Below are 25660 nucleotides of genomic sequence, written 5' to 3'. Positions count from 1 at the left end.
CGGGAGGGGGCAATCATATGTTTAAAACATCATAGATAACCCCTCCGAATTCATTTGCCTTGCCTTTTCATAAAAAGCGTGCTCCGATGAGATAAAGATCTGTTTGATCCCCCTCCGATGCGATATCGCTATTGGGAGGGGGCAGTGGCATATATAAGCGAAAATGGCTAAGTCTCAAGGCATGGGGCATAGTTCCGATGGGCTGGACCCGAAAACATATAAAGTGGACCAGTAATAGTATATTGGGTCCGCCATACTTCGGCGATCACATATATGCTCCCCCCCGGCCCCTCCGACTGTCGATCCGCCGACGGATCCAGGACCACTGGATCGGGCCCCAGATCTGACGGCCCAGATCTTGTCGCGTGGCCCCCCACTTCGCATCGCCCCATATACTGCTCCGATTTGGCAGAGCCGATGAGTTATCAAATGCAATGTTAAGGGTTTTCGGGTCCGCGGACCCATTCCACTGTTAAAACCGCTGATTTGGGTTCCGCCGATGGGTCGGACCTGAAATAAAATGAAGAGGGCCTGTATAACTTATCGGGTCCGATGGGTTTCGGCGTTTTTATATGGAAACCCCATGACCCCGCCGATAGCGAATTGCCGAGTTAATCTCAGCTGCCCATTCAGGCCCAGAGATCAACGAACCATATTTAATCGCATCACTCTGATAGGGCTCCCGACGGGCTGGAGCCGAAAAGTTATAAAGGGCAGTTTTAAGGGATTTCGGGTCCGCATATTGATTTTGTTAAAATCCGCCGATATGAAATCGCCAACGGGCCGGACCCGATCTCCATAAAGAAAGGGCATATAAGCATTTCGGGTCCGCAGCATTTCGGAGGTTTTATGTGTTGGGACCAATGGTCCACCCCGATGCGATTTAGCGCCAGCCGTTGGATCTGCCTTCGCGCGATCCAACGGCCAGGATTTAATCTCCGCTACAGTGCCGCTCCCGCCTATGTTTTTCACGAATTTTACATAGAAATTGGTCTTTTTCTGTGTAAAAGAAAAGGCGACATTTGTTCATATTTTCACATATATGCCCGCGCCCGGCTCCCGATAAGGGAATTCATGCATCCCTAAGCTTTCTGAGATCGCCCCAAGGCCCAGTTTTGCTTCAGATAGCTAGTTTCGGCCTTGGTACAGTCAGCAGCATACAAATCCTCCTTTTTGTGGCATTTTTTGCAAGGTTTAATGCTATTTTTGATTGGCCAAGCGCTGATTGTACCCAAAGGCCACAGAGGACATTAGCAGCAGTTATTTTTGCATTAAAAGGCAGAAGGGGGCGATGGGACAGCTTAAAGAGTATCAGCGGTGAGAAAAGGCCCAGATTCAGTGCCAAAGTGTATCAGGATGCGGCAAAGAGTATCAATCCAGTTTTTTAAAGCAGATGAAAGCAAAGCAAGCCCAGCAAAGCATCATTCAGCCATTAAGGCTCACCAACACTTCTTTTGTTGCTTTAAAGCCACCTAAAGGCATAGATGAAGGCTTTCAAGGCAGAGTTATTGCAGAGACATTGTTCCCAGTCACATTTTTGGAGCAGCGCTGCTTCCTCAAATGCGCAGTTATCACACAGAGGACAGCGCATGGCTCAAGGAACTCTTTCAGTCTATTTGTGAAGCTGCGGGACCATGCGCAGCCTTAGAAAGACATTTGTATGAGGTTGTTGCCTTATGTGCAGCTGTTTTAGATATTTTATTGCATTTATTTCCAGCACAACTTAGCATTAGAAGCAGTTATTGCATAGATCTCTTTTGGCTCTATTTTGATAGATATTTTGAGATATTTTCTCCTTTGACACCTGTTTAAGGGATGTTTGTAAATATTTTCTATTTAAACAACCCTCTGTATTTATGTAAAGGGTTGGTTGGTCGATAACTTCCTCTCTAGAATTGCATTGTATTTTCTGAGAGTCTCTATAATCAAAGATCGCAGGAATGTTTGGGAGATGAACTGACTGTTGTGTTTTAATGTCTGAAGAGTGACTATGGAATCCTAACGCTTCTATATAGCCCAATAAGTGTTTCTTATCTCTGTTTACAGTTTATATGCGTTTATGCCATCATTGTTTCACTATCTAAATAGCAGAAAGAAAGAATAGTTCAGAGCTCACTTAGTTGTATTCTGTTCTCAATTTCTGTGATTTATCTATGTTTTCCTCTGAATTAGTCCTAAATATGAATACTGATTTGCTCATATTTACACTAGTTCCTTCATATATGAATGTTGTTTAGGAATCCTTGATTGCTCCTATATAATGTTCATTCACCTTCCCTCTGTTAGCATAACGAGAGCTACTTAGTTGCCTTTCATTCACTGACCTTCATTCCATCCTTATTCCAGCTTGATATTGTTTTATGTGTAGCTATCCTGCTCTATATTCCTCTTGTGACCAAGAAAACGCAACAGCAAGCCTAATCCACGACTCCATGCCCAATGGTTTGAACTTCTCACACTATGCATCCCAACTCTGTTTGAAAGAATCCTCCATCCCACCAAAATCAAAACAAAACCCAAGAAAATCATAACTAGCCTAAAATCAACCCAAAACAAAGCTAAATTATAAAGAAAGAGCCCTCTCTGATTGCAGGTAGGCTAGGACCTGCAGTCCAAAGATTGGTTTGTGGTTACCTCGGCCGTATCCTTTAAGGAGCTTTAAGGACAACCTGAGTGATAACATAATGGCGACTCCGCTGGGGAACATCCTCAGATAATTTCACAAATCAAGGTGGAAAGCTCCACTAGGAAGAAACCAGACCTTCAAAAGTTTCTTTCTAACCCTTATATTCTTAGAAAAATCCCCAAAAAAAACAAGCTAGAAGCTGGCTCCCAAAAAGAATTCACGTTATACAAGGTCAAATCCAGACCCAAATCCCCCAGCAGCCTTTGAAAATCCGAATTTGATCCAAAGAAACCTCAGGAAATTAGAACTAAAGAAGGATTTTGCTGATTCTACTCCTGTGATAGTTTAGCCAAACTGTGGCCCAACCCCTGTCAAAGTTTTATTTCGTTCAACCCCTAGTTCCCCTTGTTCTTCATCCACCTCTCAAAGCACTCCTTCCACACCTCCATTCGCTACACATACTCCCATTACCACTACTACTCCTATTATCCCAGTTGTTCCTATTGTCCCTCTTATCCCTGTGAATATGGCTAACAGATATGCACCTTTGCAATTACCTGCTAATCCTGGAGCTATGCCTCAGGATTACCAAACTAAAATCACATATTTTGATGGCACAAGTGCCTGCACAGCCCTTCAGCATACAAAGAAAATGCAGGATTACTTTGAAAGCTATGAGATTGACGATGATGGTGTGAGAATGAATATTTTTGTCCAAAGTTTGTCAGGTGATGTCAGTTTAGAGCACTTCCAGCCAATTCCATAGCAGACCCAGAAGCCTTATACCAGTCATTTATCAACAGATGGGAGAAAAATAAAGATCCCTTGCACATACTAGCTGAATACGATACAATCAAAAGAGGTCCACAAGAAACACTCTTGGACTATTGTGCAAGGTTCAATAGCGTTTATAATGATATCCCACAAAACTTAAGGCCCCCACCTGACCTTGCCTTATATAAATTCCCTGATGGATTCGACCTAGATATGGCCTACCAATTAAAAGAAAGAGCCCCTAACAGCCTTGCAGACATGCAAAACGTGGCTGTCACTGTGGAGGCAAATTTAATTGCTAAAAGAAACAGAGCTAGAACTGAGAGAAGAACCACCTTCAAGGAAGAACCCTCAGCCTTAGATCAAAAGCTAGATGCTATTATCAATGGCATGCACAGGCTGGGAGACAGAGTAGAGAGTGTTGAGAGGAAGTCATCATGGGAGGAGCAACAGCCCAATACCATAAGGAACCCAAATTTCAGGAAAACTCAGAACTCAAACATTGGTAGATCTAGCCCAGACCATGATATAAGGCCTCCTTTCCAAGAAAATTATACAGAAGCATCCACATCTAGTGATGCCATAGAGGACACTCACATGAACTTGGTGGATTTGAAGGGTGAGCAACAAATTTTCCTAACTCAAGAAGACCAAGATGACCATGAGATAAATCAATTTCAGACTAACTCTGGTGAGTCTTTTGACTTTAAACAAGGTTATGATTCAGCTATTTATGAAGTCCACAAACAATATAAGCTGAGGACAAGAACCATAGATGTGCCCGAAAAAGTTAAACCAAAGGAGGGCAAACAACCCAACCAGATTAGAGGCAAGGCTATTATAACAGAAACAGCTGATATAACTGTCCCAAACCCGCACCAAGTGACTGTAGAGGACATAACAGACATACAACCTTCTGTTGATCAGCCTCCGCCACCTTCTCCCTCGAAAGAGAACTTGAATAACACTCCTAAAAGCCTTCCCAAAATAGAAATACCGCAAGGTATCACTCACCATAACACTGATAATCAAGAGGAAAACGCAGAAAATACACTTGAAAAGGGGAAATCTGCTATTTCCAACACAAAGACTCCATTGGAGAAACCATTCAACTTAGAAGCAGAAATAAGCAAACTTAAGATTTCCATCCCCTTATCTGAACTAGCAAATCATGATGTTTATAGGCAACAAATCCAAAGATCACTGCAAATGCCAGAGAAAAGGGATGATGTGAATGTTTTAGATGATACACCTGAGTTGCTTTTTGGTCCAGAAGTTGATGGCAAATCAGCACATGGAGCTGTTCTACCCTTTTATGTCAGTCTGCACATACATGATAAAGTTTTACATAATGCAATGTTTGACTCAGGTGCCTCACACAACCTTATGCCCAAAGCTGTAATGGAGAAGCTAAACCTTGATGTAACAAGACCCTACAAAGATCTATTCTCCTTTGACTCAAGTCAGGTCAAATGTTTAGGCCTCATCAAAGACTTATGTGTCTCCTTAGTCCAATTTCCCAACAAGACAATCCTAATGGACGTGGTGGTTGTTGACATCCCACCAAAGTATGGCATGCTGTTGTCAAGATCTTGGGGGGCAAAACTCCAAGGATCTCTCCAATTAGACCTCTCTTATGCCACTATTTCAGTCTTTGGGCAACCAAATAGACTGTATAGAGAAACATTGATGAAGTATGTGGTAAGTAGTGAGGAAAAGCCCCAGAATTTCCCTATCTATTCAATCCATTCTGATATGGATTCTTTTATTTTGTTTAATGATGAAACAATTCCTCCAACTGATGATAAGCCTATGGCTTTAGTACAACAAGCACACATCAATGAAGAATCGGTTGCACATACCCATGAGACTGTCACAACAGCCAGCGCAACCAGCATACAAGAAGAACCACATGAAGCACAAAACCTAGGTCTGCCCAATCCTAAAATGACTGAAACTCTTAATATCAACCACAAGCAAGAAATCACATGGTATTTAGAGTTTGACGGCTCTGTTAACAAGTTAGGAGCAGGGGCGGGAATATGGATTCACAATACACATAACAACCATGCAGAGGGTCATGCTTATAGACTGAATTTCAAATGCACCAACAACATGGCTGAGTATGAGGCACTCCTCTTAGGCCTTAAGCTACTCAAAGCTTTAGGAGCTGCCAAAGTTTCCATTCTAGGTGACTCAGACCTAGTAATCCAACAAATGAAAGGAAACTTTGTTACCAATGATAGAAGGCTAAGAGCTTATAGGACTGCTGCCACTGCAATACTTGATACATTCACTGAATCCAAGCTTGCCAAGATTTCAAGAAATCATAACATTCATGCTCACAGCCTAGCCACTTTCGCTAGTACATGCAAGCTTCCCTTTGAGCCAAATCACCATTTCACTGCTGAAATAAAACATAGGCTTGCTGTCCCAAATAACATTAAAGACTAGAAAGTGTTCGAGGATGATGCTCAAATCAACAATTTTCTTACCTTACAGCATGAGTTTTCAGGCCTAAACATTGATATGGATGCTATGGATGATCCACTGCAAGCAATAAACCAAATCCAACAAACTGTAACAGCTGAAACAGCTAGAAAATTGCTACAGCCAACCATCTTTGATGAAGAAAACATAGAAGAGCTGAAACATATGCATTTGGAGGAAATAGCCAAAACAGAGGCCGAAATCATTGATCTAAAGGACAATTTTCTCCCGGTTAGCCTCACTCCACTAGAAGACATTTTTGATGCAAATGATGTGCCCAAAAAGCAAAAAATGCAGCCTATAAACGCTGCCATAGAAGAATACAACATTGGGACAGCAGAGAAGCCCAAAATGATCAAACTATCTCAATCTTTGTTGTCCGATCAAAAGCCCAAATATGTTGATTTGTTCAAAGAATTCCAAGATGTATTTGCTTGGAGTTATGAGGACTTGAAGTCCTATGACACCTCAATTATTCAACATACCATTCCCTTAAAGCCAAATCAAAAGCCCTTCAAACAGAAACTGAGGAGAATCAATCCTGTGCTTCTCCCTTTGATTGAGACAAAAGTGCAAAGAATGTTTGAAGCAGGTATCATAGCACCCATTAGATTTTCTGAATGGGTATCCAATCTTGTTCCCACAAGAAAGAAAACAGGTGAGATTAGGCTTTGTGTAGATTTGAGAAACTTAAACCAAGTCTCCCTTAAAGACCACTACCCATTGCCCAAAATGGACCACATCCTACAAAGAGTAGTGGGGTCATCGAGAATCTCTTTGCTAGATGGCTTTTCAGGTTTTAATCAGATACTAGTTCACCCAGATGATCAAGACAAGACAGCCTTTACAACACTGTGGGGAACATTTAAATATGTGAAAATGCCTTTCGGCCTAAAGAACGCAGGTGCCACCTTTCAAAGGGCCATGGACATTGCATTCGCCAAAGAAATCCATGATTTCCTAGTTGTCTATCTTGATGATCTTACCCCTTTCTCCAAATCTGATCAAGAGCACCTAAGACATTTGAGACAAGTGTTCCTAACATGTAGGAAATATGGCATTTCCTTGAACCCCAAGAAGTCTTTATTTGGCCTTGAAGAAGGCAAATTACTTGGACATATCATTTCAAAAGACGGGATTAGAATTGATCCGGAAAGGATCCAAGCCATTCTCCAAATCCCATATCCAAGAAACATAAAAGAGCTGCAAGCATTCCTAGGAAAGATCAATTTCCTAAGGAGATTTATCCCAAATCTAGCCGAGCTGATAAGACTGTTGAGAAACATGTTAAAGAAGGATGCCAAGGTAAAATGGTCTCTTGAAACCAAGCAAGCATTTGAGAGTATCAAAGTTGCCTTAACTCAAGCCCCAGTCCTCACAAGTCCTCAATTTGATAGGGACTTTATCATATTTTCATTTGCATCTGATAATACCATAGTTGTTGTCCTATTGCAAAAGGATGACCAAGGAAATGAAAAGCCAATTGCTTTTTTCAGCCGAGCCTTAAGAGATGCACCCCTGAAGTACCAAATCATGGAGAAGCAGGCCTATGCCCTTGTTAAAGCAATAAAAGACTTCAGAATTTACATTTTAAATTCACACGTGATTGCCTATGTCCCAAATGCTATTGTAAAAGACATATTAACCCAAGAAGGATTAGAAGGCAAAAGAGGCAAGTGGATTGCTAACATTCTTGAGTATGACATAGAAATAAAACCAACCAAGCTAATAAAGGGACAAGGTTTATCCAAACTGATGTCCGAAACAAACTTTCAAGCCTTAGACATCAACCAACTGGACAATGAACAGGAGCTGGAGACTCCATAGATCAGTGACACCTTTCTGCAATCCCCATGGTATGCTGATATATGCTTTGTATTGTTAAACCTGTTTGCTCCCCCAGGATTGTCCAGGACCAAGAAGAGATTTTTAAGAATGAAGGCTTTGAAATTTTGTGTCTTAGATGGTGCTTTATTTTGGAAGAATCATGAAGGCATATTGCTTAATTGTTTGACCATGAATGAAACTAATAATGTCATGAAAGAATTCCATGCAGGGGACTGTGGAGGACATCTATATTGGAAGTCCACTGCTGATAAAATTTTAAGGGCTGGTTTCTATTGGCCCTCTTTGTTTGCAAATGTAAAGAAGTTTGCTATCTCATGTCACAAATGCCAAATCTTTGAGGGCAAAAGAAAGCTGTTGCCCTTGCCTCTTAAGCCCATCTCAACCGAAAAGCCTTTTCAACAATGGGGTCTTGACTTCATTGGAGAAATCCATCCCTTTTCCTCAGGCCAGCATAAGTGGATTCTAACTGCCACCGACTATTTCACCAAGTGGATTGAAGCCATTCCATGCAGGCAGGCCAATGACACCACCATTATCCAATTCCTTGAGTGCAATATCCTGTCTAGATTCGGCTGCCCTGAGAAGATCATCACTGACAATGTCGCTGCTTTCAAATCCAAAAAGATGATCAATTTTTGTCATAAATTCCATATCACTTTAGGCCATTCCACAGCCTATTACCCTCAAGGTAATGGCTTAGCCGAGTCATCTAATAAGAGCCTGATCAGTATCATTAAGAAGACCTTGGAAGAAAGCAAGAAGAACTGGCATAGAAAGCTCACAAATGCCCTATGGGCAGACAGATTATCAACCAAGAAATCCATTGGGATGAGCCCTTATGAGCTAGTATATGGCATGGAGGCCAGATTTCCTTCATCACTAGGCATTCCTATTATCAAGCTGCTGCAAGAAATTCAAGCTGAGCCAAATGATATACAAAGGAGGATAAACCAAACAATTCATTTGCAGCAGACAAGAGAGCAGGTCTATGACAGAGCTTAAATTATGCAAGAGAAGCTCAAAAGGATGTTTGATAAGAGGACTAAGGCTGAGAATTTCTGTGTTGGCAACAAAGTTCTAAGGTGGGACTCACGAAGAGAAGACAAGGGAAAACATGCAAAATTTGATTTCCTTTGGAGAGGGCCATTTGTTATTTCTGTTGTTCAGGGAAATAACACATATTTCCTCAAATCTGTAGAGGGAAACACTGCTAAAGAAGGCCCTGTAAATGGCCGTATGCTGAAGCATTTTCATGATCCCTTTTGTTGAACATAACACAGCTTTGTATATATCTCTTTGTACATTGATATTTGTATATATCAGCACTTTTGTTTTTATTTTTATAAACAGTCTGATTGTTAGAGGACCAGCAACAAAGTTTGTGAAGACACAGCCAATGCAAGTCCTCTATTTTTGAGCTCTGTCTCTGCAGTAATCTCAGAAAAACAACAGAGTATCACTGTCATATCACAGTGAATTATGTTAAAGAGAAACTGTTTGCAGCTTGTAGTCTTCAAGTCAACAGTATCAAAAAGAAAGGAGGATTTTCAGTCTACTTCAGCACCGTTTCAAAGACAAGAAAAGAAGAGCTCCAGTTTTATTCCTTTTTTTGTGTTTATTTCACAAGGCAGTGCTCAAGAAAAAGTATATGCAATATCAAGCACGCAGAAGAAAGCAGGCGATGCTTTATTTTTCACAGTGTTTTAGTTAAGGAGGAGTGCTGCAGTCAGAAGTTAAAGTTCTAGTCATTCAGCAGTTAGCGCAGAAGAAATTTTCAATTAACAACAACTACAGAGGATCAAGGCATTCTGACCTGCTGTTCTTGGCTTGTCACAAGGAAAAGCCATCCCCAAGTGGAGCCACTGTTAGCCTCCTGCTGCAGTAGGTTAATCATCTTTCATGATCGACATTTTTACATGCCAAATATTTCATACTTTTCTTGCTGCAATGCTCCATATTTGCTACAGATGGCCAGAGAAGTATCCATGAGAGTGTGCTCGTCTAAATGCCACTGCTGTGTTCCAGTTTTGATGAGTAATCCATTTTGATCAGTTTTCAAGTATAGGGAGGTCCCAAACAGCTTAATCTTGGCCTCCCTAGGTTTCAATTTCCTGTTGTAGAATATAGAGAATGAACATCTGTTTAAACAGCTTAATCTTGGCAGATTTGTAGATAGGTAGAGAAACAAGGGTGCCCAACAGCTTAATCTGAACCCCTGGATGCAATAAGTGTAGTTGTAGATAGGAGGACAGCAAGAAGAAAAGAACAAAAAGCTGGGTATGCTAGTTCAAGTGCACCCAAACCAAAAAGAAGAGAAAATGCTAGGTGAATAGGCCGGGTAGGTAGCTTTGTGGTTGCAGAATCATGGCTTGTGATCCATTTCATATTGTCAAGTGTTATATCTATCATATCACAAGTTGAAGGTGATTTTTCAGTTGTAGGACTTCAAGAAATGCATGTCTAACTTCCCCTTCTCCCTCTTTCCCAAATCATTCACTAACTTCCCCTAAAGAGGTCAAGATCTGCTTGATACCTCTTAGATTCATCATTCTCCATATCATTTGCCTTGGTGGAGATCTGCTTCACTCAAGGAATGTTCACACTTCTTCTATCAGTCATTTTCCCCCATTGATAGCCTAAGACTTCATTCTTAGCGCTTTTTCTCATCATTATCATATTAAATACTAACTTTATTATGTAACTCCTTATCTCTTTTCCCTTCCCCTACTAAAACTATCTCTATAACTCCCCTATATACTTATCCCCTCCCCTGGTTGAAAAATAACCATATACATCCTTGGGAATTGCTAAGTTTATCAGAAACTCAGCAAGAACCCACACTGCCCCCCTCTAACCATCTTCCAAATGCAAAAGGACTCATTCCTTTGCATAGTTTACCTTCATATGTATAAAAATCATCCCTTTGGCCTTGGTTTGCCTTTATAAGGCAGGAAACCCTCTTTGGCAACTAAACCCCTCTCAAAACCACATCACTTTCCCCCTAAGTGCCTTTGGACTCCTTCCAAGGCATAAGAATACAAAAACCATGCAAAAACCATGAAAAACCTTCAAAAAAGGATAAAATCCTCCCTTTTTTGGCTATCGGACCCCTTCCGATGCCTTAGAATCCATGCCAAACTATAAAGGAACCCTTCCGATTTCCCAAAAGACTTGGCAGTTCACAAAAAGATGGGTCCGATATAATAAAGTTTCATTTGGACCCCCTCCGATGCGATATCGCTATCGGGAGGGGGCAATGATATGTTTAAAACATCATATATAACCCCTCCGAATTCATTTGCCTTGCCCTTTCATAAAAAGCGTGCTCCGATGAGATAAAGATCTGTTTGATCCCCCTCCGATGCGATATCGCTATCGGGAGGGGGCAGTGGCATATATAAGCGAAAATGGCTAAGTCTCAAGGCATGGGGCATAGTGCCGATGGGCGGGACCCGAAAACATATAAAGTGGACCGGTAATAGTATATCGGGTCCGCCATATTTCGGCGATCACATATATGCTCCCCCCCGGCCCCTCTGACTGCCGATCCGCCGACGGATCCAGGACTGTTGGATCGGGCCCCAGATCTGACGGCCCAGATCTTGTCGCGCGGCCCCCCACTTCGCATCGCCCCATATACTGCTTCGATTTGGCGAAGCCGATGAGTTATCAAATGCAGTGTTAAGGCTTTTCGGGTCCGCGGACCCATTCCACTGTTAAAACCGCTGATTTGGGTTCCGCCGATGGGTCAGACCCGAAATAAAATAAAGAGGGCCTGTATAACTTATCGGGTCCGATGGGTTTCAACGTTTTTATATGGCAACCCCATGACCCCGCCGATAGTGAATTGCCGAGTTAATCTCAGCCGCCCATTCAGGCCCAGAGATCAACGGCCCATATTTAATCGCATCACTCCTATAGGGCTCCCGATGGGCTGGAGTCGAAAAGTTATAAAGGGCAGTTTTAAGGGATTTCGGGTCCGCATATTGATTTTGTTAAAATCCGCCGATATGAAATCGCCGACGGGCCGGACCCGATCTCCATAAAGAAAGGGCATATAAGCATTTCGGGTCCGCGACATTTCAGAGCTTTTATGTGTTGGGACCAATGGTCTGCCCCGATGCGATTTAGTGCCAGCCGTTGGATATGCCTTCGTGTGATCCAACGGCCAGGATTTAATCTCTGCTACAGTGTCGCTCCCACCTATGTTTTTCACGAATTTTACATAGAAATTGGTCTTTTTCTGTGTAAAAGAAAAGGCGGCATTTGTTCATATTTTCACATATATGCCTGCGCCCGGCTCCCGATAAGGGAATTCATGCATCCCTAAGCTTTCTGAGATCACTCCAAGGCCCAGTTTTGCTTCAGATAGCCAGTTTCGGCCTCGGTACAGTCAGCAGCATACAAATCCTCCTTTTTGCGGCATTTTTTGCAAGGTTTAATGCTATTTTTGATCGGCCAAGCGCCGATTGCACCCAAAGGCCATGGAGGACATTAGCAGCAGTTATTTTTGCATTAAAAGGCAGAAGGGGGCGATGGGACACCTTAAAGAGTATCAGCGGTGAGAAAAGGCCTAGATTCAGTGCCAAAGTGTATTAGGATGCGGCAAAGAGTATCAGTCCAGTTTTTTAAAGCAGATGAAAGCAAAGCAAGCCCAGCAAAGTCAAAAAAGCATCATTCAGCCATTAAGGCTCACCAACACTTCTTTTGTTGCTTTAAAGCCACCTAAAGGCATAGATGAAGGCTTTCAAGGCAGAGTTATTGCAGAGACATTATTCCCAGTCACATTTTTGGAGCAGCGCTGCTTCCTTAAATGCGTAGTTATCACACAGAGGACAGCGCGTGGCTCAAGGAACTCTTTCAGTCCATTTGTGAAGTTGCAGGACCATGCGCAACCTTAGAAAGACATTTGTATGAGGCTGATGCCTTATGTGCAGCTGTTTTAGATATTTTATTACATTTATTTCCAGCACAACTTAGCATTAGAAGCAGTTATTGCACAGATCTCCTTTGGCTCTATTTTGATAGATATTTTGAGATATTTTCTCCTTTGACACCTGTTCAAGGGATGTTTGTAAATATTTTCTATTTAAACAACCCTCTGTATTTATGTAAAGGGTTGGTTGGTCGATAACTTCCTCTCTAGACTTGCATTGTATTTTCTGAGAGTCTCTATAATCAAAGATCGCAGGAATGTTTGGGAGATGAACTGACTGTTGTGTTTTAATATCTGAAGAGTGACTATGGAATCCTAACGCTTCTACATAGCCCAATAAGTGTTTCTTATCTCTGTTTACAGTTTATATGTGTTTATGCCATCATTGTTTCACTATCTAAATAGCAGAAAGAAAGAATAGTTCAGAGCTCACTTAGTTGTATTCTGTTCTCAATTTTTGTGATTTATCTATGTTTTCCTCTGAATTAGTCCTAAATATGAATATTGATTTGCTCATATTTACACTAGTTCCTTCATATATGAATGTTGTTTAGGAATCCTTGATTGCTCCTATATAATGTTCATTCACCTTCCCTCTGTTAGCATAACGAGAACTACTTAGTTGCCTTTCATTCACTAACCTTCATTCCATCCTTATTCCAGCTTGATATTGTTTTATGTGTAGCTATCCTACTCTGTATTCCTCTTGTGACCAAGAAAACGCAACAGCAAGCCTAATCCATGACTCCATGCCCAATGGTTTGAACTTCTCACACTATGCATCCTAACTCTGTTTGAAAGAATCCTCCATCCCACCAAAATCAAAACAAAACCCAAGAAAATAATAACTAGCCTAAAATCAACCCAAAACAAAGCTAAATTATAAAGAGAGAGCCCTCTCTGATTGCAGGTAGGCTAGGACCTGCAGTCCAAAGATTGGTTTGTGGTTACCTCGGCCGTATCCTTTAAGGAGCTTTAAGGACAACCTGAGTGATAACATTGTTGATGTAGATTCTGTTGTTGCTGGCAAGGTTGTTGCAAGTGGAGCTGTAGGTACCAAAGATGCTGCTAGTGTGGATGGCACTGTTGTAGAGACTGTGGGGATAACATTTGTTGAAGAGGTGACCACATCTTCCTATTTTAATTCGATCAAAGCATCCAATTCCTTTTTAGTCTCTTTCAGTTGGTCATTCAATTTCAAGACTAAGTCCATGAGTTCTTCATGCCCCTGCTGGGATTCTAGGACTTCTAGTGTTTGTGGATGCTATAGCTGAGTCATTTTTAGCTGTTTCTTCAATGCATATATGTCATTATTCTTCTTTTTGATAATTTGTTCTGTGGCTTTTATATCCTTGGGATTGTGTCCCAATTAAATTACTAAGTCCTCTAAGGACTTGATCCTTATGTCCTTAGCCTGTGAGGAGGCCTTCTCTAACTGGAATTGTGATGAGATGTTATTCAGGGAGTTCTGTAGTTGATGGGTAGCTATGGATTTACCTGTCAGGGTGGAGTATATCATCTCTCCAGCCTGCTTATGCAATTCAATCTGGTCTATGGGATGGATGTCCCTTGCCATCACTTCAAAATCTACCCTTTTGAAATCTGGTGCTATCTTTGGTTGCTAGGTTGTAGGCTTCATAAAGGTCATCTGCAACTTCCCCTCCTTAATGTCAAAGGTTAACATTAGCCTTGTTTGATTGGTAGGGGTGAGATTCAGGTATTGTGCATATGTTTGGGCCTTCAGCCTCTCATTCCTAGCCTTGATTTCTTTATACCATTCCTTGATATCTTGGTCTTTGTCAGTTGGCATTTTGAACGAAGAAACTTCCACACTGAGCTTCCTTTCCAACATTTGAGTTTGTGAAGTGGAAGGCTCTTGTATACCTCCAAATGGAGTGGTAGGTCTGCTTCTTTCTGCTCCTGTGTTAGTGACCTGTTGTGCTCTACAACAACCCCCCATTTCATATCATCTTTATTTATAAATATTAACGTATGAAATGGGTCCCTTTAAAGTTTAATTGGTATCAATACTTTTATTGTTCAAAAGAGGTCTGATAATCAAATGAACTCATTTTATAAAACCCTTTTTGAAAAACCCATTTAAAGAAATAAGGCAAATCGTTGTCATTGCGATAAAGCGATCGCAAGATCACATATCGCAATGACATAAGAAATATAAATAAGCGGCACATTGATTTCCGCCGATGCGATATCGCAATCAGCGATCGGCAAAAATCCATGCACATTTTAAAAGCGCCCCATGCCAGTAGTCCCGATGCGATGCGAAATCGGCGATCGGATATCGGCGGCAATCTTTACTTAAGTCTTAATATTCTCAAAGCTTTTCCCCCAATGCGATGCAATCGGCAGTCGGCAATCAGCAATATCCAATGCACATCATTAAGGTGCACAGGTCATACTCCCGATGCGATTCGATATCGCTATCGGCGATCGGCGATACACTATATGTGCACTTTATAATCCTCTTTCCCCCGACGCGATGCGATAAAGCGCAGTTTTCAATAAAAAGTCGTTAAGTGATGGGATATCGCAATTCATTCATATTTAAAGCTTGATCGGTTAAGCAGTCATTTACCTGCACTCAACCACCAAAACGCCCACTACACGCTTAAGAGAATCATTCAGCCGAATAACGATATAATGGGCATTTAAGGGATGACAGGTTTTAAATGGCCAATCAATGAAATCATAATTCTTAAAATCTTTCCATGGATTGTGTCCGCGCCCATTTTTAAGGCTAATCCCTTATTTCGCACCTATGCATATGTTCTCATTACTGGCAATTTTTCATTGCTATCTCTTTATTACGCACATTTTTCTCTCTGTGCAGAATCCATCCGAAAGAGAAAACTCAAACAAGATGGGGAAGAAATCTAAGAAGACCGCAGGCGCCTCCACTACATCAGCAGCAGGACAGGCTCTTGTGGACAAGAAGAAGGGCTTAATTTCCGATACTACATGCACGGGCCTCACCAGAGTCACTTGGCAAGGCACTTACAATTTGATTGAAGCCGAACAACCAGAAAAGACAGTAATAGAAGCTACTGCGGATCCTACTCGCAAGTCTGATTGTACTCTCAAAGATTTAGCCGACTCTTTCCTTCACAGAATAGCGGCTAGGGAACAAATCCTCCCATACACAGATGTAGTGCGATGGGCGATTCAAGAAATCCCAATTTTGGACAGAACTTTCAACACTAGAGATGGGAGAATCTTCGGATCGTTCAGGCCAGATGATCTAAGACAAATGTATCATTTGCCCGAGCCAGAGAAGATATATAATAAAGCATTCCTGGAGAAGTTTGCAAATGAAAATGAAGTTGAATCCGAACCCATCCGGGATTGGAGACAAAATCCAGCCAAACACAAGCATGAATCTTCGGGTAAGTACTCAGTCGACTCTCTGGCTTCTCCTTATTGCTATGCGGGGATAATGATGTGTAGATTATGGGGATTGCATGACTCTGCTAATTTTACCATAGAGATGGTTCCTCTAATGGAGGCAGCTGCAAACGGTATAATTATGGATTGGGCCACCATCCTTTCTGACAAATTAGCACAAGTTGTGCGTGACTTTAGACATCAGACTATCGTCACAGAAAGGAAAATTCCCCCATTTTATTACAGTGCATATATCTTAGATAAACTATGTTTCAATTCTGAATTCTCTGTGCTCGGCTGGAGGTGGATGCCACAAGATCCCACGGCCATCCACATATACCATCAGAAACTAAGGAAGACCTCTTACAAGCACCATCTGTACCAAGTCTGCAATGGCTTTATGGTGCCTATTCACTATTCTATTTTTGACAAACCCATTCCCAAGATTTCATATCAAGCTTCGTTTGATATAACAGCAGTAGCAAGTTGGTTTGGGGAGGAGAGATTTACCTACATAAGAGTTTTCGGCGGCCAAGCCGACCCACATGTTCTCCCTTTGTATATACCAGATAAGTTGCTAGCAAGAGAAATCGCCTATCAGATTACGGCTGAGAGTGTTACACAAACTCTCAAGAAAGAAAAGAAGAGGGGCTGGCCCTCTTTTCCCTTCAGGTGTGGTGTCTATACTCTGCATGATCTCAAACATGCAGAAAAGGAAGCCACAAAGCTTCAATCTTTAACTCTGGCAACTATCCCAAACAGGCCATATGATCCAAAGAAAGTTGCTTACAATGCATTAGAACAGGCCAAATTGACAAAATTTGAGCACAAAGAAGATTGGTTTGACGACCTATTCGTTTCAGTCAAAACAATAGGTCAAGCTAAAGAACTTGCTCGATTGAAATATAATGATGAAGGGCTGACTGAGTTCAATAAGCTTAGAGAACAGAGGTTGCAAACTCTGCCTCTAGATTTACTGGCAACAACCCCAGCGACATCATCAAGCGGGCCTGTTCGGCAACAATCAAAAGAACCTCCGGTAGTAACAAAGGATCATAAAAAAGAACAGGAGGAGAGGCAGAGAAAATAAAAAGAAGAACGGCAGGAGAGAGCACACAAGGAGAAACAGAGGAAAGAGCAAGAGGAACAACAGAGAAAAGAGCAAGAGGAAAGGCAAAAGAAAGAACAAGAGGAACAGCTGAAGAAAGAGCAAGAAAAAGGACGGGAAGAGTCCCAAACCGAAAAGGAGAAACAAACCACTACCGATGTCAATGTGGACACTACCATAGACCCCAAACTATTCCAGGAATGGCAGCAGTTTCATTCCATCATCAGTGGATTGGAATGTTCAAAAGATGGGGACACTTCCAAGACAAATGATACGCAGGACATCACTTCACCTCTGGTTCTAAGTGGAACCAGCAGCCCACCCATTTCTAAGGATGTTGAAGTAATACCAAAGGACCCCTCCAACCAAATCATTCTTCAGGTAGAAGATATTCCTCCCCTGGATGTTTTCTACAGCCCAAGGCATAGAGCAGTTGTAAAGCGATCAAGGAAAAGATGAAGGACTGATCAACCTTCTATTTTTCCAGAGCAAACAGTCACGGGTAATGTAGTATGGAAGGAGGAATTGGACCCCTTTGATGACCTAACAAAATTGTCACAGTATGCAGGAGCTTATTCCACAGCAACAATTGACAAGGCATTGAAGGTAAGTCTTCTACTGAAGACTAAGGACCAAGAAATTTTTGCACTACAGGCAGAATTGGCCGAGACAAAGCAGAAGGCAGCGCAAGCAGAGGAGCAGTTGCTGGCACAATAGCAAATGAATGATCAATTAACCCAGCAATTGCAGGAAGAAAGGCAAAGGATTGACCAAAATTCAATCCAGAAACAAAAGGAATTGTCGGAGGCATTGGCACAATTGAGAGCAGCAAATGAACAAATGATGAAAACGAAAGATGAGCAAATCGCTCAATTGTCATTGCAGCTTGAAATAATCAAAGGCGCTCCACAGGTGGATGAGTTCAGAAAGGAAGCATCACTAATAAACAATGCATTGATATCACAAATTAGGCTCCTTTGTCAACAACTCACTGAGGCAGAGCCATTATGTGAGTTAACTACATCCATTAATCAGTAGGTAGAGAAGGCCAGGAATGAGTTAGACCAGGCCGAAGAGATCATAAGTGGATATCTTGACTGGCAAGATTCTGATCAAGGGAGAGAAGCAAATTTGCCCAAGATTTCAGAAACATATAAAGACATACTTTTTACAGAATGGCACACTCAGGTGATGAAAGCAGAAAGGGCAGCTTCAAGGTGTAAATCAACCTCCAGCAACCTAGTTGATCTGGTTAACAACACTCTCTACTTAGCGAATATGATCTCCCAATGTACGCCAGGAAAGATAACAACAACAAACATGTTGGAGCAAACGTGTTATCCTAACTTGGAGGAAAAGGGGAGATTAATCGCTGGGGTTAACAGTTTGACCTTCGATGCATATTTTCTTTTCCTGATTAAGCTGCACACATAGAGAGCCGCCCTTAAGTGTTTGACAGATGCAATCGGGTGTATAATTCCCGATCTTCAGGATGCCACCTATGTTGCCCAGCTCAGTTCGCTTCTCAACAAACCACCTGAAGTAGAGCCAATGCTTGCGACAAGTCAGCTCAGGTTTAAAGGCAAGCAGCCTACCTGATGAATCATGTCGCCGATTGCCAGATCGCTCCAGGAAATAGGATCAATATTTATTGATGCCAATTATGTAGGATTTCTGTTTATTAGATATTTAGATTAGTTTAGTATTTATAGACCCTTTCGTTGTTTTGGAAAGGGTCGTAAAGTTTTGTAACAGACTTAATAGACTGAAGTTTGCACTATTGTGCTTCAGTCAATATTCTTTTATGAAACTGGGCCAATTGTTCTTAATTTAACAAGGAAGCTTCTTTATGCAATTGTGCACTATTGTCGTTGTTGAGGATGTTTTTGCGTTGAAGGAAGAACTACAAATAGCGATTGATATTTGGGAGTGTCAAGCAGCTCATATGGTATTTCTATCTATGTCTGAATTCATTCCTTTTATATGAATTGTTATGTGATTATTCTTGCTATTGTTGATTATATGCATGCGCTGTAACAGCAGATATTTATTCATTCCACTATTGGATGTTTTACGATGTGCCTTTCCTTTCAATCATGCATGTGACAATGATATAAATAATAAAGTGTGGTAATTTTGTTTTAATTGCTTTGTTTAACTATTTAGGCATAGCAATCTTGAATGAATTAATATCTATGCCTTAAAGATGGAGTCATCTATATGCCTGTCTTTAGACACAGACCATCAAACGCTACGCTTTAAAGCTCACTAAGTCCCCGGGATAGATCATAGTTATTATATTCTTGCTGATAGTTTTAGTTATTCGCTCGTCGCTAGCATAGTTTATAATCATCCATCCATCCCATTTATCTACTTCTGGGAAACTGGTCCCATTATCCCCAGTCGGAGCCACTATTCCAAACGGAAAAGGAGTTGTACTAAGGTCCGGACCGGGTGGTTATCCCTGATGTTGTTCCAGCGATTTTCGAGGCATCAACATTTTTGGCGCTAGAAGGAGGGCCATCAACTGTGAATGGCACATAAGTCAAAACCTATAAGCCATTCCAAGAGTAATTCTCCCTCCGTATCCCCTCGATCTTCCCATTTGCATACTGGTTCTCCGGTATCCAAACAAGGAGAAAGGGAATCAACTACCACTGCTCAAACTCATCATACTCCAGAACAATTAAGTCTTGAATCACCTAAAGTCCAGTCCCTTATCCACAAACTTCAGAGCTTCTCGATTTCACCACAGAAATCTGAGGTATCACAAAGCAGTGCGACTTCGCAGTTCAATTTAACTCATCCTCTCATGTTATGAAACCAACTCAAGAAAAGATAGAAAAGAAAGATCAACGCCTTAGAATTCAGCCTCTTCGAGGGGGAAACCTCCTTTACATTACATAAATGAACAATTCTTGGATGATACAAATGAAAATACCTCCTTTCTATATATAGGAGTCTAAGCGTCCCAATACAATCCAAGCCTACATAACAATAATATTGTAGGGCACAACAATAACAATAGTGGGCTTCTATGTGGCACAATAGTAACAATATGGGGGTAATAGGGGCACAACAGTATAAATAAGGGGTATAACTACAATAGTAATGGGGTAATCACTAGTATTATAGGGACCCAACATGCCCCTCTCCTTCAAAAAAGTGTTGTCCTCAACGCTTGAGTAGTTCTGGATACTTCTGCATAAAATTCTCATCCTCCCATGTGGAATCTTTAGTGGATAAGTTCTTCCACTTGATAAGATACTCTGAAATTGATCGATTTCGTAGCTGTCGAGTTCTTGTTTCTGTGACTGCTTCCGGTTCCAATATAATTTTTCCTTCCTCATCAAGTTCTGGCAATTTTGTTTGAATTGGGAGCTTGTCACCTATAACCTTCTTTAAACATGAAACATGGAAGACTGGGTGCAATCGAGAAGCTGCAAGAAGCTCCAATTTGTAAGCCATAGTACCAATCTTTTGCAACACCTTGTACGGACCATAATACTTTGGTGATAATTTATTATCCTTCTTAGCTTGCTTTAGGGACATTTGCTTATATGGTTGTAGCCGTAGGAATACCCAATCACCTACATCAAAACTTCTTTCACTGCGATGTTGATCTGCCTGTTGTTTCATTCTATTTTGTGCCAACACGAGGTTATCCTTTAAGAGTTGGAGGACTTGTTGTTGATGTTCGATGTGATGTTCCACTGCCTGAACCTTAGAATTTTCTCTTAAATATGATGTGATGGATGGTGGTTGATACCCATAAAGTGCCATAAATGGGTTCATTTTTGTTGTTGTATGGAAGGAAGTGTTATACCACCATTCAGCCAGAGGCAACCATTTGACCCATTGTGTCTATTTATCAGATACAAAGCAACGAAGATATCCTTCCAAACATTTGTTTACTATCTCAGTTTACCCATCAGATTGAGGATGATAAGATGAGCTATGAGCTAACTGAGTACCAAGAGAAGAAAATAATTCTGTCCAAAAATTTCCAGTGAAAATGGGATCTCTGTCACTTACAATAATCTTTGGGTTTCCATGTAGCTTTTGAACTGTTTCCATAAATGCAGTAGAAACTGTACTGGCTTTAAATGGATGTGATAATGCACAAAAGTGTGCATACTTGGTAAGTCTGTCAACTACCACCATGATGACACTCTTTCCCTCAGACTTGGGTAAACCTGTGATAAAATCCATTGAAACCTCCTCCCAACGTTGGCTTGGAATGGATAAAGGTTGTAACAGACCCGGTGTCTTAATTGTTTCAACTTTATTTTGCTGGCAAACCAAACATTCCGCCACAAACTTTTGAATATCTGATTTAAGGCCATCCCAAAAAAATTCCTTCTTAACCCTGTGGTAAGTTTTTAAAAATCCTGAGTGCCCTCCTAAGGGAGAAGTGTGCAATTCCATAAGAATCTTTTGTTTTAGCTGGGAATTCTTACAGAGGTATAAGCGATCTTTGTACCATAACGAATCATTTTTCCAGCTAAATGTATCAGAAGTACTGGAATCTTGTTGTAGCTTTCGAATAAGTGCCCACACTTCTTCGTCATTCTTCCATTCCTCCCTTGCTTCGTTTATCCAATCTGGTTGGATAATAGAAATGGCACACAACCATGCTTCTACATCCTCATCCTTTCTTGAGAGTGCATCAGCCACCACATTTTGCTTCCCTTTTTTGTAGATGATTTCAAAGTCATAACCCAACATCTTTGTGACCCACTTTTGTTGCTCTTCAGAGGATAATCTTTGTTCTAAAAAGTATTTAAGGCTATCATGATCCGTTTTTACCTTGAAGTGTCTTCCCATTAGGTAGGGTCGCCATTTCTTAAGTGCATGGAGTATTGCCAACATTTCCTTCTCATAAATAGCTTTTCTTAAAAACTTTCCCTTGATTGGACGACTTTCAAAAGCAATGGGTCTTTCATCTTGCATTAGAACAGCACCAATTCCATTTCCTGAAGCATCACATTCCACAATAAAGGTTTTTGTGAAGTCCGGTGTAGCTAAGACCGGTGCTTGGCACATTGCCTCTTTAAGATGTTCAAAGGCCTTTGTTGCTTCCGGAGTCCATGAAAATGAATCTTTCTTCAATAATGTTGTTAGAGGTGCTGCTATTCTCCCATAACTCTTAACAAACTTGCGATAATACCCTGTCAACCCAAGAAATCCTCGCAGATGCTTTATGGATGTGGGGATTTTCCATTCCTTAATGGCTTTAATTTTGCTAGGGTCTACCTTAACTCCTTCATGAGATACAATATGACCCAAATATTCCACCTCCTGGACTCCAAAGAAACATTTGGATCTTTTTGCATATAATTGTTTCTCCTCCAATAGTTGTAGCACCCTGTCAACATGTTCAACATGATCCTTCCAAGACTTGTTGTAGATTAGTATATCATCAAAAAATACTAACACAAATTTTCTAAGGAATGGTTTGAAAATTGAATTCATCAAACCTTGAAATGTTGAAGGTGCATTGGTAAGGCCAAAAGGCATGACCAAAAATTCATAATGACCCTCATGAGTTCTAAATGCCGTTTTTGGAATGTCTTCAATCTTCATTCTGATTTGATGATATCCCGAACGAAGATCCAACTTGGTGAAGTAAATTGATCCATGCAATTCATCTAGTAATTCATCAATAACAGGAATGGGGAACTTATCTTTAATAGTGAGCTTGTTGAGCTCCCTATAATCTGGACATATGCGCCATGATCCATCCTTCTTGTGCACCAATACTATTGGAGCTGAGAAAGAACTTTGACTCGGTTGAATTATACCAGCCTCTAGCATTTCTGCAACCATACGTTCAATTTCACTTTTTTGGACATAGGGATATCTGTACGGCCTGATGTTTGGAGGAACACTTCCTGGAATCAGATGAATAGCATGATCATGATCACGCATAGGTGGGAGGCCCTTGGGAGTCTCAAATACCTTGGAATGATTGTCCAAGACTTTTTGGAGATCTGGAGAAATAGATGATTCCAATGTGGAAACATCTAGCGAGCATAATTGTGCAATTACACCTCTTTGCTCCTTTTTTAGAATCTTTGTCATACCATGAGAGCTGATTATCTTTCCTGGTTTCCCTGCAATACCCCTTAATTCAACTTCCTTTCCTTCCGCAGAAAATTTGATGAAAATTTCTTGAAAATTAAAAGCTATTGTACCCAAGGATTGTAGCCATTGGACTCCTAGTACAACATCCGCACCTCCCATTGGAATGGAAAGCATTGGGCTAGTCAATACATATTCTCCCATGGATAGCTTGATATTATGGCACTTTCCAGAGCAATTTATTGTTCCTCCATTTGCAATCATCACTTGACACTCTGGTGCTGGATATAGGAAGCAATTCAATTCTTTTGCTACCCTACAATTAATAAAATTGTGGGTGCTTCCTGAATCAATCAACACTATTACCTTTTTCTTCTTGATTTGTCCTTCTATCTTGATGGTTTGAGGAGTGGTAATTCCCGCCAATGCATTACAAGATATGGTCGGATTTATTTGTTCTTCATCTAGGCTTTGTTCCTGGAATATATCCTCTTCTTTTGACCTTTCTTGCTCCTTTTCTTCTTCCTCTTCACAATCTATGTAGAATAATTTCTTCTCAGCACACTTATGACCTTTTGTGTATTTGCTATCACAATTGTAACAAAGCCCTTTTGCTCTTTTTTCTTCCAATTGTTGTGGTGTCAACCTTGTAGGTTGTGGAAGACTATGGGCAACACTTCCGTCTTTATAGTTGTGAATGGTATGCTTCCTAGTTGCCATAATTTTGCTTTCCATTTTTCTTGCTAACCTGAATGCCTTCTCTAATGAATCAGGTTCCCAAAGGCGCACATCATGTTGGATATTATCCTTTAAAGACCCTATGAACACATCAATCCTATGCTCCTCTGGAATATCTTTTACCCTTATGTTCAATTTTTGGAACTCCTCAATGTGCTCCATTATTGAACCCTTTTGTTTGAGACTTATCAATTGGCTAAAAAAAGTGTTGCTTTTTGTATCCTCATAATGTGCTATCAATTCTTCCGTAAAAATTGCCCAAGTGATAAATTGTTTACGAGAACAAAGCCATTGATACCATACAAACTGATTTGGTTCCAAATATAAAGTTGCCATACGTACCTTTTGTGTGTTTTGCACATTATTGAGATCGAAGAATTGCTCCATCTGTAATATCCATGTGGCGGGATCCTTGCCATCAAACTTCCTCATATCGATTTTTGGAACATGGTGAGTCTTCGATCCAACATTAGAGTCTATGGAATCATGATTAACATTTCTTTTGTTCTCATCATGAGTTTCCTTTACTACCTTTTCACCATTAGTAAGTATTTCTTGTAGAAAATTTGTCAAATCTGTCTTCAAATCTGCCATGTCTGTCTTCAAATCTGCCATGTTTGTCTTCAAATCTGTCTTCAAATCATCCATCTTAGCTTCCATGCCCTTCATCTTAGATTCCACGCCATTTATCTTAGATTCCACACCATTTATCTTAGCTTCTGTTAGCTTTTGTGAGCGTGACATATGTTGCACTTGTTCTTGTAATTTTGATATATCATGTAGCATTTCTTCCTCTTCTTCATGAGTCATGCTAGAGCTTTCAGGTTCCTTACTAGGTGTTTGCATTTTCTTTCCTCGGGGCATCAGTTACCGATAATAATGCTTTACTATGCCCTTTGAATTCCGTTAAACCAAGCTTACACAAAAATTAAAAAAAAAAACTACACACCTTTTTTCACTTTATAGAAGTCTGATATTGAATCTGATGTATCTCTGTAATTTCAGATCATCCAATTCTGAAGTTGCAACCTGTAGTAGCCTTCTGCGTCCTCTTTCCAATGCCACAAGTCTGAGCCCAAATTGGATTCTCCAAGGAAGAGTTATGTGAAATCTCCCACAGTGACTTGCTTTTAGACTGTTTCAGTAGAGCGAACTTGTACGACGTGCCACGAGTCACTGTTTCACCTTTTGAATCTGAAAAACACAGAAAGAAACTACAGTCCGTCCTCTTTCTGTACCTTTTTACGAAATTTCAATCCGATCCTCAAAGAGAGAGAGTTATGAAGATTTTCCCCAGGTCACCTGTTTTGAATGTAATTCAGGAGTCTGCAAAAAGGCCAACTTCCTCAAATCATATCGCCGAAACTATAGCGCGAAAAGCTCTGAAATTCGGACCCAAGGTTCAGCGCCAATTCTTCTCAAATGGGTTTTTTGCGACTTCTGAAACGTCACAGAAAAAAAGTTATAGCGAAAATGCCACGATACCTGTTTGGAGCAGCGAAACCCTAGAATCCAAAGCTCTGATACCAAATGTTATGAAACCAACTCAAGAAAAGATAGAAAAGAAAGATCAACGCCTTAGAATTCAGCCTCTTCGAGGGGGAAACCTCCTTACATTACATAAAATGAACAATTCTTAGGATGATACAAATGA

General features: G+C 40.8%; 1 pseudogene; it reads left to right on the top strand.

The window, feature by feature from the left end:
* Window positions 1-25660, top strand: part of LOC149233589 (elongation factor G, chloroplastic pseudogene) — a 70612-nt pseudogene that overhangs the window by 43118 nt on the left and 1834 nt on the right.

Source organism: Pinus tabuliformis, chromosome J, assembly GCF_031772625.1.
Source record: "Pinus tabuliformis cultivar Carrire ecotype Pingquan chromosome J, CPIR1, whole genome shotgun sequence".
In the NCBI taxonomy this organism is placed as follows: Eukaryota; Viridiplantae; Streptophyta; class Pinopsida; order Pinales; family Pinaceae; genus Pinus; species Pinus tabuliformis.
This window is presented reverse-complemented; position numbering and strand designations above follow the sequence as displayed.